The sequence below is a fragment of the Taudactylus pleione genome, unplaced genomic scaffold (assembly GCF_031769625.1).
Source record: "Taudactylus pleione unplaced genomic scaffold, aTauple2 ptg001096l, whole genome shotgun sequence".
In the NCBI taxonomy this organism is placed as follows: domain Eukaryota; kingdom Metazoa; phylum Chordata; class Amphibia; order Anura; family Myobatrachidae; genus Taudactylus; species Taudactylus pleione.
In genome coordinates, this window is record NW_028285497.1 from 548177 (window position 1) to 559538 (window position 11362).

Below are 11362 nucleotides of genomic sequence, written 5' to 3' on the forward strand. Positions count from 1 at the left end.
TATATGCCCAGGTGCAGGATCCGAACAAATGTATATGCCCAGGTGTAGGATCCCAGCAAATGTATAAACCCAGGTGTAGGATCCCAGCAAATGTATAGGATCCCCAGCAAATGTATATACCCAGGTGTAGGATCCCCAGCAAATGTATATACCCAGGTGTAGGATCCCAGCAAATGTATATACCCAGGTGTAGGATCCGAACAAATGTATATACCCAGGTGTAGGATCCCAACAAATGTATATACCCAGGTGTAGGATCCCAGCAAATGTATATACCCAGGTGTAGGATCCCAGCAAATGTATATACCCAGGTGTAGGATCCCAGCAAATGTATATACCCAGGTGCAGGATCCCAGCAAATGTATATGCCCAGGTGCAGGATCCGAACAAATGTATATGCCCAGGTGCAGGATCCCAGCAAATGTATATACCCAGGTGTAGGATCCCAGCAAATGTATATACCCAGGTGTTGGATCCCAGCAAATGTATATACCCAGGTGTAGGATCCCCAGCAAATGTATATACCCAGGTGTAGGATCCCAGCAAATGTATATACCCAGGTGTAGGATCCCAGCAAAAGTATATACCCAGGTGTAGGATCCCCAGCAAATGTATATACCCAGGTGTAGGATCCCCAGCAAATGTATATACCCTGGTGCAGGATCCGAACAAATGTATATACCCAGGTGCAGGATCCCAGCAATTGTATATACCCAGGTGCAGGATCCCAGCAAATGTATATACCCAGGTGCAGGATCCCAGAAAATGTATATACCCAGGTGTAGGATCCCCAGCAAATGTATATACCCAGATGTAGGAGCCCCAGCAAAAGTATATACCCAGGTGTAGGATCCCCAGCAAATGTATATACCCAGGTGTAGGATCCCAGCAAATGTATATACCCAGGTGTAGGATCCCAGCAAATGTATAGGATCCCCAGCAAATGTATATACCCAGGTGTAGGATCCCCAGCAAATGTATATACCCAGGTGTAGGATCCCAGCAAATGTATATAGCCAGGTGTAGGATCCCAGCAAATGTATATACTCAGGTGTAGGATCCCAGCAAATGTATATGCCCAGGTTCAGGATCCCAGCAAATGTATATGCCCAGGTGTAGGATCCGAACAAATGTATATACCCAGGTGTAGGATTCCAACAAATGTATATACCCAGGTGTAGGATCCCAGCAAATGTATATACCCAGGTGTAGGATCCCAGCAAATGTATATACCCAGGTGTAGGATCCCAGCAAATGTATATGCCCAGGTGTAGGATCCCAGCAAATGTATATGCCCAGGTGCAGGATCCGAACAAATGTATATGCCCAGGTGTAGGATCCCAGCAAATGTATAAACCCAGGTGTAGGATCCCAGCAAATGTATAGGATCCCCAGCAAATGTATATACCCAGGTGTAGGATCCCCAGCAAATGTATATACCCAGGTGTAGGATCCCAGCAAATGTATATACCCAGGTGTAGGATCCGAACAAATGTATATACCCAGGTGTAGGATCCCAACAAATGTATATACCCAGGTGTAGGATCCCAGCAAATGTATATACCCAGGTGTAGGATCCCAGCAAATGTATATACCCAGGTGTAGGATCCCAGCAAATGTATATACCCAGGTGCAGGATCCCAGCAAATGTATATGCCCAGGTGCAGGATCCGAACAAATGTATATGCCCAGGTGCAGGATCCCAGCAAATGTATATACCCAGGTGTAGGATCCCAGCAAATGTATATACCCAGGTGTTGGATCCCAGCAAATGTATATACCCAGGTGTAGGATCCCCAGCAAATGTATATACCCAGGTGTAGGATCCCAGCAAATGTATATACCCAGGTGTAGGATCCCAGCAAAAGTATATACCCAGGTGTAGGATCCCCAGCAAATGTATATACCCAGGTGTAGGATCCCCAGCAAATGTATATACCCTGGTGCAGGATCCGAACAAATGTATATACCCAGGTGCAGGATCCCAGCAATTGTATATACCCAGGTGCAGGATCCCAGCAAATGTATATACCCAGGTGCAGGATCCCAGAAAATGTATATACCCAGGTGTAGGATCCCCAGCAAATGTATATACCCAGATGTAGGAGCCCCAGCAAATGTATATACCCAGGTGTAGGATCCCCAGCAAATGTATATACCCAGGTGTAGGATCCCCAGCAAATAAATATACCCAGGTGTAGGATCCCAGCAAATGTATATACCCAGGTGTAGGATCCCAGCAAATGTATATACCCAGGTGTAGGATCCCAGCAAATGTATATACCCTGGTGTAGGATCCCAGCAATTGTATATACCCAGGTGTAGGATACCAGCAAATGTATATACCCAGGTGTAGGATCCCAGCAAATGTATATACCCAGGTGTAGGATCCCAGCAATTGTATATACCCAGGTGTAGGATCCCAGCAATTGTATATACCCAGGTGTAGGATACCAGCAAATGTATATACCCAGGTGTAGGATCCCAGCAAATGTATATACCCAGGTGTAGGATCCCAGCAATTGTATATACCCAGGTGTAGGATCCCAGCAAATGTATATACCCAGGTGTAGGATCCCAGCAAATGCATATACCCAGGTGTAGGATCCCCAGCAAATGTATATACCCAGGTGTAGGATCCCCAGCAAATGTATATACCCAGGTGTAGGATCCCAGCAAATGTATAGGATCCCCAGCAAATGTATATACCCAGGTGTAGGATCCCCAGCAAATGTATATACCCAGGTGTAGGATCCCAGCAAATGTATATACCCAGGTGTAGGATCCCAGCAAATGTATATACCCAGGTGTAGGATCCCAGCAAATGTATATACTCAGGTGTAGGATCCCAGCAAATGTATATGCCCAGGTTCAGGATCCCAGCAAATGTATATGCCCAGGTGTAGGATCCGAACAAATGTATATACCCAGGTGTAGGATCCCAACAAATGTATATACCCAGGTGTAGGATCCCAGCAAATGTATATACCCAGGTGTAGGATCCCAGCAAATGTATATACCCAGGTGCAGGATCCCAGCAAATGTATATACCCAGGTGCAGGATCCCAGCAAATGTATATACCCAGGTGTAGGAGCCCCAGCAAATGTATATACCCAGGTGTAGGATCCCCAGCAAATGTATATACCCAGGTGTAGGATCCCAGCAAATGTATATACCCAGGTGTAGGATCCCAGCAAATGTATATACCCAGGTGTAGGATCCCAGCAAATGTATATACCCAGGTGTAGGATCCCAGCAAATGTATATACCCAGGTGTAGGATCCCAGCAAATGTGTATACCCAGGTGTAGGATCCCAGCAAATGTATATACCCAGGTGTAGGATCCCAGCAAATGTATATACCCAGGTGTAGGATCCCCAGCAAATGTATATACCCAGGTGTTGGATCCCCAGCAAATGTATATACCCAGGTGTAGGATCCCAGCAAATGTATATACCCAGGTGTAGGATGCCAGCAAATGTATATACCCAGGTGTAGGATCCCAGCAAATGTATATACCCAGGTGTAGGATCCGAACAAATGTATATACCCAGGTGTAGGATCCCAGCAAATGTATATACCCAGGTGTTGGATCCCCAGCAAATGTATATACCCAGGTGTAGGATCCCAGCAAATGTATATACCCAGGTGTAGGATGCCAGCAAATGTATATACCCAGGTGTAGGATCCCAGCAAATGTATATACCCAGGTGTAGGATCCGAACAAATGTATATACCCAGGTGTAGGATCCCAGCAATTGTATATACCCAGGTGTAGGATCCCAGCAAATGTATATACCCAGGTGTAGGATCCCAGCAAATGTATATACCCAGGTGTAAGATACCAGCAAATGTATATACCCAGGTGTAGGATCCCCAGCAAATGTATATACCCAGGTGTAGGATCCCAGCAAATGTATATACCCAGGTGTAAGATCCCAGCAAATGTATATACCCAGGTGTAGGATCCCAGCAAATGTATATACCCAGGCATAAGATACCAGCAAATGTATATACCCAGGTGTAAGATGCCAGCAAATGTATATACCCAGGTGTAGGATCCCCAGCAAATGTATATACCCAGGTGTAGGATATCAGCAAATGTATATACCCAGGTGTAGGATCCCAGCAATTGTATATACCCAGGTGTAGGATCCCAGCAAATGTATATACCCAGGTGTAAGATCCCAGCAAATGTATATACCCAGGTGTTGGATCTCAGCAAATGTATATAGCCAGGTGTAGGATCCCAGCAATTGTATATACCCAGGTGTAGGATCCCAGCAAATGTATATACCCAGGCGTAAGATACCAGCAAATGTATATACACAGGTGTAGGATACCAGCAAATAGAGGAACCCAGGTGTAGGATACCAGAACACATCCGCTAATGTACTGAAGTGTTTGCCAGGAAAAAAACAGAATCCCAGTTTGTTCAGCAAAAGGTCATTGTAGAAAGTGAGGTAAAAATCCAGAATTCAACAATCAGCAGAAAACCAGCACTGGGCGCCCTCCCAGCGCTGCGTTATCCATGGGTTACTATGTATAGTAGATGTATGGTAATATGTTGCAGCAATTAGGTGCTGGATGTACTGTTACCAGTAGCTATTGCTCAGCTGAAAGTAAGTGCTCATAACTAAAGACTAGTCCCAAATCTGGTGTAAGTAGAAAAGGCTGCAACACACTCTGAGAGTTCCTTCCGGCACCTGAGTCTGAGCAGTCAGTAAGATGGTCAGTCCCAGACCATGCAGGTGGACAGATGGAGACAGTACATCACTGCATTCATCTCATTATACCGCAGAGCTACACTGACAAGAACAACCCCAAGTGCTGGAGAGGTGAGTGGCGCACAGGTGAGTGGCGTACAGGTGAGTGGCGTACAGGTGAGTGGCGCACAGGTGAGTGGCGTACAGCTGAGTGGCACACAGGTGAGTGGCGTACAGGTGAGTGGCGCACAGGTGAGTGGCACACAGGTGAGTGGCGCACAGGTGAGTGGTGTACAGGTGAGTGGCGCACAGGTGAGTGGCACCTGGCTATGGGCGCAGTGTTATTAGTAGCAGGGTGGGGCCATCAGTAGTATTGCACAGAGCTCTGTATAGATTATAGCTCATCTCATACACCCTCACTGCACAGCATGGAGGGAAATATTCTCCCAATATTACAGCAGACAGGAGAAATCTGCACAAGTTATATATAGATGAATAGAGAGGAATTGCTCCGAGCCTTGCAGGACGCAGAGCGGGATCATGTAACAAATGTAGGGGCAGGCTGCGCAGTTTCAGGGATCACATCACAATGGGGGAGATTCATAGTACAAACCAAATACACAATAATCTCATGACATGGAGAACAATTTCATAGACATCCCGCAGAGCAATCCTACTGCTAGCAGAGCAATCCCACTGCTAGCAGAGCAATTGCAGATCATCCAGAACAATTTCATAACCTGCAGAGGAATATGATGCACGACCCCCATAGCACTAGAGGGATTTGTATAATCTTCAGAACTGCACAAAACCTAAACACACAGCACATTATATATATATATACACGCACTGGCTGCTCTGCCTCTAACATAACCTACATACTTATTTGAGTTGTAGAGTCTCATTGTGTCTCTCTGTTACAAGAAACTTGCTGTACAGTTACTATGGTGGGGATGGGGATGCTGGATGGAAGGTGCCCCCAGGCTACACCACACAGTGGGGGTGATAGACAATTCTGGGGAAGGGGCTTGGAGGCAATTAGGCAGCCAGTAGCAGCAGGGAATAGAAGTGTCACCAGAGCCGGCAGAGAGGTCTCCCCCAGGAGAGCAGACCTAATTCCTTCACAAATCTGTCTGGAACACTCAGCTGGTAGGTGACAAAAATCTCTGCCAAAATAGCATCTCGCATTGTACAGTACATCCAGAAATACTCCGGGAATTAACCCCTCAGTGCCCATGCAGAGCACCAGGTCCCCGGGCGCACAGAGCAGGGAATCAGGATGTCAGCTGGAGAACATAACATGGTTATAAGGGAATTATTTATTGATGCGGAGTTGACTAGAATTTAGGAACCTGTAAAACCAGGACTCTGCTCCTGCCATGAAATGGTTAATGGATATTATGGTTATATAAGATACTGCAGAGCTTCCAGTACGCTCACAACTCAACCTGGGATTATAAACTCAGGGCAGAGTTTGGCAGCGCAATGGTTAATGGAATATACAGTAACTACTAATATAATGCTGCCTCCATCTCCTCGATGAGCTTATGTTGTATCCTATTTTCTATCCCCCCCTAGATTATCAGCTCTGCAGAACATTTATCCACCTGCATATTCCAATAAGGCACCAGGTTGCAATATATAATCTTTCCCGCATCCCCAGTTGCAGATTGCCCATGGTCTTACCTGAGTATTGTAGGACTTCTGGTGGCAGAATGTTTCCTCTCCGCTCACAGAGAGATCAGGAGCACAGTGCCTGCTCCATGTGTTTCTCACTTAAAGCCCCCTTGTGAAACTTGCAGCTTCAAACTGACATGTGGACCCTCCCACACAGGAGGAGGGGGCCGGGCACCTGATGACATCACAAGCAAACTTCAAGAATCACCCATTCTTGTCACTGCGCTGATGATAGAGGGGCTCATTCTGTATCCGCCCTGGGTCTGACGTTTACAAATAACAAATATCTACGTTATACGGTATATGACATAAAAGCATTTCAGGGAGATTGTAAAAGCAGCTACGCTCACTCCAGGGGCGTTTCTGGAGAGGAGGGGGGCTCGTGTGGAGTCTCCGTCCGTGGCCCCCTCCTCAATCTCAGGCAGCACACTGAGCGCAGCGGTAGTCTCTGGGCAGTAGTCTGTGCCCAGAGTCTACAGTGCCTGGTCAGCGTGGCAGCCACTTTCCCGGTGTTTCCATACTGCACATGTGCAAAAACACCACAAAAATGGCCACGGCAGCCATTTTCCAGGCTTTTATACAGTGCTGGCGCCAACGTGGGACTCTGGAGTGATAAGAATAATATGGGTGCAGGGTGTGCGGTGTGGGCCCCCATGGACCCTGCACCCATTATAAATACGCCCCTGGCTCACTCTGAGCTGAAGATAGCGTATACTGCTCTGCCCAAGAGGAGTGCCATCAATGGCAAAACCATCGACCTTCAGTGGCAAGCCATCAAGTGTTAGCGACCATCATCCCTATTTTTCAGGTTATATGACCGCTAGGTAATGGGGGTAAGGTGGAGATGTGATGGGACAACGTGCTTTGAACTGATGACCGTTTGGCAAACCATGCACTTCCGATTGTATCTATACCCAAATTTAAAAGGGCAATGCTTTTACTAGCCGTGTTCTGCTGTTAAAAGCACCGCCCTTTTAAAATTTGGTTATAAACACGATCAGCAGCACCGGGACCTAAGACTCGACGCTTAGTAGATAATCTCCCATATATCTGGTTTTACATGAGTCTGATTAGTGTAAAATATTCCAGTTATCTTTGCAGACAGATGTGGATTTGGGAGGGACCTGTCCTAACTTCAGTGTAAGAATAGAGCTGCCCAGCATGTGTGCGCTACATGGAAAACCAGACAGTATTTACCCTGCATGCAAAATATACATGTACAGATAGGATGGGTAAAGGATGCCAGCGCTCGGGATCCGGGCGGTCAGAATCCCTACACCACCATCCTGATAGGGTTAGAACACATACACTTGTCAGCCGGTATTCTAAGCCTCCCCCTCTCCCTACCCTAACCCTCCCTCCCTGGTGCCTAAACCTAACCTCACCCCTAGTGCCTAAAGCTAACCCTCCCTCCCTGGTGCCTGGCCCTAACTTCCCCGCACCCTAATCCTCACCCTCCCCCCTAGTGCCTAACGCTAACCCTCCCTCCCTGGTGCCTGGCCCTAACTTCCCCGCACCCTAATCCAAACCCTCCCCCCTAGTGCCTACCACTAACCCTCCCTCCCTGGTGCCTGGCCCTAACTTCCCCCCCAGTGCCTAACGCTAACCCTCCCTCCCTGCTGCCTGGCCCTAACTTCCCCAAACCCTAATCCTAACCCTCCCCAGGGTTGGACTGGCCCACAGGGGTATAGGGGAAATCCCCGGTGGGCCCCACTGCCTGTGGGCCCACCCCCTCCTCTAGGAGTCAGGTTTCAGACCCCAAATTATAAATTGTTACACTATTAGACAGTCAGTTACCTGGTGGAGCAGGACCACTGATTAACAAGGGGGCTTGGTTCACTTCTATAGAATCTAAACTAAGATTTGCCTAATGGTTAGCCAACCGTCTGTGGTGACAGGCCACACCCCCTCTGGTGGATGACCACTCCCCTTAAACATGGGCCCTTACCACTGATTATCCCGGTGGGCCCCTCATGCTCCAGTCCGACACTGACCCCCCCCAGTGCCTAACGTTATCCCTCCCACCCTGGTGCCTGACCCTAACTTCCCCGCACCCTAATGCTAACCCTCCCTCCCTTGTGCCTGGCCCTAACTTCCCCGCACCCTAATCCTAACCCTCCCCCCTAGTGCCTAACGCTAACCCTCCCTCCCTGGTGCCTGACCCTAACTTCCCCGCACCCTAATCCTAACCCTCCCCCCCTAGTGCCTAATGCTAACCCTCCCTCCCTGGCAGGGCCGGATTAAGCCCTTGGGGGGCCCGGGGCATTTAATACAGAGGGGCCCTCCCCCTTTTCTCAGCACTGCCCCCTGGCTTTGCCTGCTGTGTGCCTCCTCCCCCAAACACTTTCATGAGGCAGCAGCGCAGGTGCTACCTGCACTGGGGGTAGACTTGGAAACCTCCTCCAGGCTCCATCACCAGCAGCAGCGTGCCATTTTGTTGTGTTGCTGCTGGCAGCTGAGGCTGGAAAGGAGTAGAATCGTCCGTGGACCTGTGGCAAACACAGGAAGGGGAGGGTTTATATATATATATATATATATATATATATATATATAATATATATATACATACACACACACATACATACACACTGTACATGAAAAGTCATGCGCACTGATTGCAGCTGAATACATTATCTTTTACCTTGTACCCAATCAGGTCGGTTTCTGTGATATTGGAGGTTCAGTAGCACATAATTCATTTAGAGACAGGAGAAGACTTATGGAACATATTGTAGGTAGTGCATAATGCTACAGCCATTACCCTGGAGGGAAATCCGCCTCCCAGACAGACAGTGGAGCATGGTGCTCACACTACTCACCTCCTGAAGTCAAATGGCAATGTGTAGTGTACTGTCTCCCACCGACACTAGCTGCTGACTTGCAGGGGCTGCTGCGTGCGAGTCACAGTCTCTGCAGGGTAGACACAGAGGAACTGGCATCCGCAGTGGGTTGATAGTAGAATCTATCCGACCTAACCATCAGCGGTGCTCAGGAGCTCGCTGTGATTGGGAGCTGAGCGGAAGGCAGAAAAGAAGCATCCGGCCTTGGATACATGATAAATTCAAGTCAGAGAGCTCTGCTCTGAGGAGCTGCCGTCTGCCACGCATGCGCAGCAGTGCCGATCAAGCACCGCAGGCAGCGCAGTGACAGTCCCCAACCAGTGTGAGAAGGAGTGTGTCCAGATCGGACAGCAGTGCAAGTACTCAGTCAAGGTGTCTCTGAGTATGGCTGGGAAGGGGGCCCCTTAAGAAAGGGGGGCCCGGGGGTACTAGCCTCCTATGCCCCCCCCCTTAATCCGGCTCTGCTCCCTGGTGCCTGACCCTAACTTCCCCGCACCCAAATCCTAACCCTCCCCCCTAGTGCCTAACGCTATCCCTCCCACCCTGGTGCCTGACCCTAACTTCCCCGCATCCTAATCCTAACCCTCCCCCCTAGTACCTAACGCTAACCCTCCCACCCTGGTGCCTGGTCCTAACCTCCATCCTAGTGCCTAACGCTAACCCTCCCACCCTGGTGCCTGACCCTAACTTCCCCGCACCCTAATCCTAAAAGTGCCTAACGCTAATCCTCCCACCATGGTGCCTGACCCTAACTTCCCCAGACCCTAATCCTAACCCTCCTCCCCCCAGTGCCTAACGCTAACCCTCCCTCCCTGGTGCCTGGCCCTAACTTCCCCACACCCTAATCCTAACCCTCCCCTCCTAGTGCCTAATGCTAACCCTCCCACCCTGGTGCCTGACCCTAACTTCCTCGCACCATAATCCTAACCTTCCCCCCCAGTGCCTAATGCTAACCCTCCCTCCCTGGTGCCTGGCCCTAACTTCCCCCCTAGGGCCTAACGCTAACCCTCCATCCCTGGTGCCTGGCTCTAACTTCCCTGCACCCTAATCCTAACCCTCCCCCCCCAGTGCCTAATGCTAACCCTCCCTCCCTGGTGCCTGACCCTAACTTCCCCCTAGTGCCTAACCTAATCTCCCCACAACCTTAGTGCAATTGCATCTATCTTTCAGTGTTATGTTACATCACGTATATATCTCCTCAGTGTTATATGTTACATTACGTATATATCTCCTCAGTGTTATATGTTACATTACGTATATATCTCCTCAGTGTTATATGTTACATCACGTATATATCTCCTCAGTGTTATATGTTACATTACGTATATGTCTCCTCACAGTGTTATATGTTACATTACGTATATATCTCCTCACAGTGTTATATGTTACATTACGTATATATCTCCTCAGTGTTATATGTTACATCACGTATATATCTCCTCAGTGTTATATGTTACATCACGTATATATATCCTCAGTGTTATATGTTACATTACGTATATATCTCCACAGTGTTATATGTTACATCACGTATATATATCCTCAGTGTTATATGTTACATTACGTATATATCTCCTCAGTGTTATATGTTACATTACGTATATATGTCTCCACAGTGTTATATGTTACATTACGTATATATCTCCTCAGTGTTATATGTTACATTATGTATATATCTCCTCACAGTGTTATATGTTACATCACGTATATATCTCCTCAGTGTTATATGTTACATTACGTATATATCTCCTCAGTGTTATATGTTACATTATGTATATATCTCCTCAGTGTTATATGTTACATCACATATATATCTCCTCAGTGTTATATGTTACATTATGTATATATCTCCTCAGTGTTATATGTTACATTATGTATATATCTCCTCACAGTGTTATATGTTACATCACGTATATATCTCCTCAGTGTTATATGTTACATTACGTATATATCTCCTCAGTGTTATATGTTACATTATGTATATATCTCCTCAGTGTTATATGTTACATCACGTATATATCTCCTCAGTGTTATATGTTACATTACGTATATATGTCTCCACAGTGTTATATGTTACATTACGTATATATCTCCTCAGTGTTATATGTTACATTATGTATATATCTCCTCAGTGTTAT

General features: G+C 47.4%; 1 protein-coding gene across 1 annotated transcript in view; it reads right to left on the minus strand.

The window, feature by feature from the left end:
• The window catches only part of CAMKV (CaM kinase like vesicle associated), a 207921-nt gene extending 201438 nt beyond the window's left edge, over positions 1–6483 (minus strand). The window contains exon 1 of the mRNA XM_088461783.1: positions 6394–6483. The gene's annotated coding sequence lies outside the window, so the exon portion shown is untranslated. The remainder of the gene's footprint in view (positions 1–6393) is intronic.
• Positions 6484–11362: the final 4879 nt, after the last annotated feature.